Genomic DNA, 7,942 nt, shown 5'->3' with positions numbered 1-7,942 from the left:
AATAGTTAAAAATATGGGAGTCAGAGCTGCGTGAAAGCCCCTGCAAGTGAGTCTGGAGTCCCAAAATCTAATTGATGGATCATTGTTATAAATGCTGATGTGACTGGATACTAATGCAGTCCAAAGCAAGAACACTACAAACTGTAGCCTCAAAAATGACCACAGAGTTGAATCATCATCTTATTAGTTTAGCTTAAATTTAAGTTTTATTGAAATGATTACAGGTGTTTTTGATATTATGTTCACCACCTATATGTCTCATGACATGTCTCATGACATGTAATAAGAGTAATGAGCCTGGGGAAGCTTTCTCACACTGGTATCAGTGATGAAACCTGAAACCCAAAAACAGTCAACATGCAAATTATATTCTTTGAGGAAAAAAATGAAGTACCCGTAGTTCATCTCAAATCATTCATCTCGGTTCTCTCTGTAAATATGGAACTTCTAAATATGTACACAGGCTGAGTTGGGTTTATAAATCTGCACAACTCTGAGGGCACTTTATTAAAACTACACAGACAGGTTGTGTTCAGGTCACAATGAAAAGGAATGGTTCAGGATCAAATAGGGGTAATAAACAGATCCCATCACTCTAATGCTGATGGGTGGATCTGTTAACTAGCATTACTTCAGGAACATCAACATCACATCTCTGCAGAAACAACAAACAAGCCTGTTAATGAAATGAACATGCTTAGTCACAAAATGGCTTACAATTAACCCTTTGTTATGGTTAACTTTATGTCTTAGGTTTTATCTTTTTTTGTTGTTGTTAATTATTATTATTAAGTTACTAATTTAATATTTATACTTAAATGTTGCAATAAAACATTAACAGAAATTATCAACTTCTCAAGCTGTAAGTTTAATCAGGCTTACTTTTGTAAATTGCTAGCATAATGCCAAACAAAATGCTAATGCTTGAAAATGTTTCACACACTACTGTGCAGTTTACTAATAGCTTCAGCTAATGCAGGGAAAGGGAGTAGAATGAAAAATAACTGTGTTAGAATTAACAGAACTATAATGTTGTATATTTAACCATCGCTAATATTAGCTGGCAAAATCCTTGTGAATAATAATATTCCCTATGTGACTATACAAGACCAGCGTTAAGAGGAGGTTCAGCAGTGTTATACCATGGCCAAGGGCGATGCACTTCTGCACAACTGGCATTTATCCATTAAAATCAGAACACCTAAAACATGAGTGAATGTAAGTGTATGGAGCTCTGATGGAGTGATAAACAACACTTTACCAATTTTTAAAAATCTAATTTACTGTTTTGATTATGGTGGTGGAAAGCACTGTCTAACATGAAAACATAGAGTATGATTCAGATAATTTTCATACCCATCAGGTAATTCAGTGAGCCACTGTGCCCTGTATGGAAGCATCCATTTGTCCACTTACTGGTTCATGCTTTTCTGTTTATTTGTCATCTGTCTGTATATGAAAATGGAAGCAACCATTGCAACAATAATGATTCTCTACACTATATTAGCAATTATTTCAGCTGTGAATATAACTCACAGATGAAACTTGGATGGATTGTCAGGAAATTGGGTACATTCAGTCCAGAGAATGAACCCAACTGACTTAGTTTTCTTAGTGCCACCAGTAGTTCAGGTTTTAGGTTTAACTTATCCCACACACTGACATCTATGAAACAAATTTGCCTAAAGTTTTGTTCACACATTTATGTTTCCTTCAGGACATACCATAATAACATTAGTGATCCTCTGTCTTTTCATCTAACACCATTAGCAGGTCAGTATTTCAGTTGGTCTAATACTTTATGCAAAACCAATGACCTTCCCATCAGCCTCAGCTGTCATTTTTGTTTTGTGCTGATTAGTAAATGAAAACATGCTAGCATGGTAAACTAAGATGACAAATGTGGTAAACATTATACCTACCAAACACCAACATGTTACACTGTCATTGTGTACAGCCTCACTTATCAAAACTTATGTCTTTGATAAGTGGCCATGGTATAAGCACAATACTATACACTGATGTCACCATATACAAAATAATATACACCCGTAAAATAACACCCCACTTTATATTCTTTGACCTCTGCCTACCCGTAGTCCATTATTTTCTTATACCAGGATACCCATAGTATCTCCTACATAATTAGTCTCCACTAGGAACATCATAGCAGGCCTAAACATGTTCTTAACACAGCAGACACACTTTACACTCCCTAAATCTCCCTTTAAATGTCCAAATAGAGTGTATAAGGCAGGACCAGTTTGTATGGAACTATTTTACCTTCCCATTGCCTTGAGCAGTTTTTAGCTTGACTTTGACCACCTTCTTCTGGTATGCAATTTTCTAGGAGTGAAGATGACCGGGCCTATTTTTTAAAGAAAGATTAATTATGAGCCAGCCTTTCAAAGGTTTTACAAGACAGAAATTAATGATTAAACAGACATACTTTTTTAAATGATGAATATTTAGTGTGGCCGCACTCTTTGACATATTCCAGGGACCATGGCAAAAGAGAAGTCATTTTTACCCTATTGTTTGTAACCAAAGAAAGTCACCACTCATCTAAAATGATGCCCTATTATTTGCTGCCCGGAATGAATGTGACAATATGCAAGGTTGGAGAGGCCATGGGTTTAATTATTTAAACAATTTGTTTTCTCATGATTATGATATAATGTTGTTATCTTTGCATACCACAACCCAAATTGAGTTACCATTGATTTTCTGACATGATCCCTCCTGGAGAGACTGTCGGAAAATAGTATCAAGGAGGGGCTGGACTAACACAGGGCCCCTGGTTTGGTGTGCGGCAACTTGTTTATTGTTAAAATCACTTGATATTGTGTATTGGTAGCAACACACACACACACACACACACACATTCAAGATAATACAAACCACACAGTAATTCTTGGGGGACCTCACCTAGGGCAGTGAACTGGTTGGTAATCCAGCCTTAAGTAATAGTGTGCCCTTAGGCTAGTTTTCTGATCATTATTATTATTAGTGGTTATTAATAATATAGATAGCTATCTTGTGGTAGGGAACGGTTGGTTTGATGCTGATGCCGATACTGATTTTAGGAGCTAAAAAATGCAAAAGGTCAAAGGTATATATATATATATATATATATATATATATATATATAAAATCCCACATTCCATCCATCTGCCTGTCTTGTAAACAAGACTCCAAGATACTTGAACTTGGGTTTCTTGTTGGCAGCTACTCACTCCTAATTCACTATACTCCAGAGTATCTGTACATCCACAGATGTAGAGGTACTACTACAAGTTGAATGAATTTTGTCAATTTTTGTCCAATGATCATGAGAATCATCTTAACCCATGTGTAGAAGATAAAGATTTTAAAAGCCCTTGTTCAGTGATGAAGAACTACAGATACATATGCAACACCCCCCCCCCCCCCACCCCCCCCCCCCCCCCCCAACACCCCGCCCCCCCCCCCCCCAACACACACACACACACACTGCCATTTAGTAAAGTAAACTCTAATCAGTCTGGTTATCCTTGCAACATACTGTGTACAATTAGTTTGATGTTTTCCTCATCAATCAATTACACCCTCTGTGAAGTTTCACATAACACCAGCCCTAACATAGCAAGTAGGGGTATGCTTTACGAGTTTCATCAATTAATTATATTTTTGTTGTTGTTGTTCTCTTGTCGTAATAATATGTAATCTATGTAAATACTGTACATCGTGCTGAAAAGCTACTGAAGCCTGTGATTTCAGAATGAAGACTTAATGTTAACACATGAATGGCCTAAAACTTTCTGACCATCATTCTGAGGAAACAAATAGTGGCCAGTTGTGAATATATCTCAGAAAATCTGTCAACCTATCACTGATTACCTTACTTTTTAAAAAATAAAACTTTCTGTTTGCTACTTCACTTTTAGCACCATTTCAGTGTGGTCTGCTTGCAGCAGGCAAGAGGGATTAGAGATCTGTTGTTTGTCCACTAAGCTGGTGAATGGTTCAGGTCTTCAGTGGGAAAGTTTTTTTCTTCCCATCGTCTGATCAATAATCCCTTGTAAAACATATATGGTTCTTCATCCATCAAAAGGCCTCACTAAGCTGTAAACAAAGCACATTCTATGACTTTTTTTTTTCAAACAACATATAGAGGCAACACATAGAGCCAAAAGCATTATAATCCCACTCCCTCAATGATCTCTTTTCAAGAATTCTGTGTCTTTTGCATGTCTTCACATTGTAGATGTAATGAATTGTAGAAATGGAGATGAAGGGATTCCAGACACTTAGAAAAAGTACTTTGTTTAAGCATACTAAGGCCAGGTTCAGTTTTGACCTGTAACCTAAGTTTTTTTGTGCCAACAAACTCAACTTCCAATGTAAAACCTTTTTTTTATTACTTCTTGAGTTGCTTGGGTCGTGGCAACTTCAATAAATTAACCTGGTCAATTCCAAACATTTTAGGGCTGCCATTTTGAGTTTTGTCAAAAACAACTTTGTTCCTCTTCTACAAACCTGATTGAACAACTAAAACAAATCATCTCTGACATTCTTTTTTTATGTCTTGTCAGCAAAAAGGGAGGCGTATCTTGCCCTCTTTACCTGTGTGTGCAGATTAACAATAATCCCAATAAGACCTCTAAATCAATCACCAGACTTTACTGAATCGAGACAACTACAACAAGACATTTTTTTATGTAACACAATTAATTTGGGTACTGGCTCTCCCATAAAGTTGACCAAATCATCATCACATACGAAAAAAAGAATCTTTGGATGCTTCTATTATAACTTACAAACAAATTGACATTAATGTGCAAATGAATCTGACAGAGGTTGTGTTTCTGTGTTTCTTTGCCTTGTTAATGATCCCTGTTCATTACATTGGAGTATTCAGTGAGCGTGATAGCAAATGTTAATAATTCCCTCTAACACCACCACCAGAGGTGGAGAGATTCCTAGAAACCTTCCTGGTCTATGATGTGAAGTGCTTCACTTACTGAGTTTCTGCCTCCATTTTAAATGTTAATTATTATAAATAGCAACAAATGGCTTTGTTAATATTCATAATTTCATTAACATAGGTAGTAAGCCATTAATAAGGGTGACATTTATTCGGTTTTATATATTTGCTGGAAAGGGACTGCAGACTGTTTAACAAATTGTTAAGCTTTAAGATGCAGACTTGATAGCTTATAGAGACTCAGGCTGGAACATGCTTCTCTTTGTTAGTTTTTCTTTCTTACTTTTGTGGGCACAACATCAAACATTTTTACCTTTCTGTTTCAATGGTGACACTCTTCAGTGTGTCTTTAATGTGTCTCTAATGAACTATGATTCCAGCCTAAGGTTCATGAGTTCCCACTTATTCACTGGAAATCAGCATATCCTCCTAAAAACAACTAATAGTTTTTCTAATCTTTCTTTTTCTTTTCTTTTTTTCTTTGTTTTGGGTTAAAAACAACTATTTTGTCCAGGAAGCAAACTATCATCAAGAGAATTTAGGTTTAGAGAAAGAAACTTTGACTGTCGGTAGGAGAAAGAAAATGAACAGTATTCACCTGCGTCAAAGATGGGCACTTGTCAACCCATCCTCTTTCCTGTCCTCTGACCTATGAGGTTTTAAAGTAAATAGAACAATGTTATAGCTACTGCAACTTTGCCTCTGACAAATGAGTCATAATTCTTGCTAGATAAATGTAGCATTTGAACAAACAACTTATGCGGCATATGACAGTCTCACTGATGAATTAAATAAACTACAAAAGCAACTTACATTTGGAAGGTCATATACACCATCCTGAGGGATTTTTCACAAGCTGATAATCCAAAAGTCCTTTGCACAAATGCTTTATTACTGCTCTGTCCAATGAATTATTAACCATTAACAAAGCCATTAGTTAAAGCTGCTATTGTGTAAGTAAGTCACATTTATAAAGGGTCGATGATACCATATTGCTAATGTGGGCATGCATCACTACTAAGTCAAGGATACTTTCACAAAGGATGTATTGACAATGAGGAAAATAAGAACGAAACATTAGATGTTGAAGGTGAAAAATCTGTGTCTCCAGTTCCATTAATCAGGTTGAAGTATGTTCAGCTGTCTCAGATGTGTTTCCAGGTTTTCAGAGCTTGATTCTTGCGTTTACTTCAGACTTGTGGTTACAGAAAATAATGCTCAAATACACTGTACAATATTTTCAGAAGACACTTTTATTCATAGTACTTCTTCACTGGACGTGGATGCACTGTGTGCTTAAAGGGAAACTCAAAGAAGTGCCAAATTTCTGAATGCTAATCTCCTACATTTGTAAGTTTGCTTATAAAATTGAAAAAAGCAGCAGTTTTCTCTCAGCCTTAGCTTCAGTTGAATACGTATCTATGAGTTAAATGTGTGTGCGTTTTTTTCTTTATGCAGAACCCCCACAGCACACAAACAAAAAATTAGAGGTGATCGCATCAGTGGTCGGATGTGACACTGAATTGAATTATTGAGAGGTTTTTTTTATTTGGTTACTTAAAGCACTTTGTTTGAAAAATGTGATGATGGTATACTTTGTATACAAGTGAATAAAATGCATATACATTGTGCTGCAAACCCTATAAGTCTTATGGGGTTGAGTATTATATTAATGTATGTTTTATGAATTACTGTACAAGCCATTGAGTTAGTGGGTTAAGCAGCATGCACTTTAGTTGTCTTTGGCAATAATAGATATGCTCCTACGTCCTGTAAAGTAGCATCAACTTCAGTGAAAAACAAATGTTCTTGTTGCACATCGTGATGTCCAGAAACAATCACACAGTTTCATGTAAAATAAGCCTTTCTCTGTCAGTTTGACGATGTTTCTTCAAAGCTGAACCATTTCACAAAAGACATGAAGAGAAGTTTGTACGTCAGTATACAGTGGTATTGAAATTAAGGCTATCTATATTTGATTCTCAACAACTACAAGGTTAACACAAAAAGGTTGAAATGGTTGTGTTGTCAAAGAGTAATGCGGGTTGGCTTAGTTAAGTTAGTCAAGTAACTAAGTACATTTAGTACACTAGTTTTTAAGCAGTTTACTTTATGTGAGTAATTCCATTTTGTGAGACCTCATACTTTTACATTTCATAGGGAATTATTGTCCTGTTTATTCCATTACATTAACCTCACAGCTGTAGTTAGTAGTAATTTGAAGACTAACGTTGTTACATGCAAAATATAAATAAGATGCACTGCTAGAGTTTTAACCACCCAGTGTGATGAAAGAAATGTGTAGGCTTCAAAGATAATTTTATTTTAATATGCACTCAGTAATGCAATCCTATCTCTGTACATTAAATCTTTCTCTGTGCTTGATTTGTAGTGACTGCTTTATCATGGCTTGATAGGTAATGCCTTGGACCTCCAGAAGGGGGAACATGGATTAACCTGACTCATTTGTTGTATTTTAAGTAAAGACAAGCAACCAGTCTGTGTGATCTCTCATATTATTTTCCTTCTGTTAAAGGAATTGTTCAACATTTTTGGAAATCCTTGTATTTGCTTTCTCAGCAAATAAGTTAGTGAGAATATTGATATCAAGCTTATGTCTGTGTGTTAAGTACACAGCTGGAGTGAGAATGTGTCTAGCCTAGCTTAGCATAAAGACTATAAAGAGCAGCTAGCCTGTCTCTGCCAGCATCTCTACAGTTCTTTTTATAACACTGTATTTAGCCTAGTTCAACTCTCTAGACAAAAGTCTAGAAATGAGCATTTGTAGGGAAGATATGTGACAAAGAACAGGTTATTCAGTTGATGAGCACAGGTTTTGGTTTTTCTCTCTGTATAGGCACAATGGTACAAAACCTTGCTGTGATGCCAACATTATGGGAAACTACACAGAGTCACTGCCCTTTTGCTCAACAAACTTTTTTAACATTTGTGTTTCTGTGCAAATTTTCAACTTGT

Source organism: Lates calcarifer, linkage group LG14 (assembly GCF_001640805.2).
Source record: "Lates calcarifer isolate ASB-BC8 linkage group LG14, TLL_Latcal_v3, whole genome shotgun sequence".
Classification (NCBI taxonomy): Eukaryota; Metazoa; Chordata; class Actinopteri; family Centropomidae; genus Lates; species Lates calcarifer.
This window is presented reverse-complemented; position numbering follows the sequence as displayed.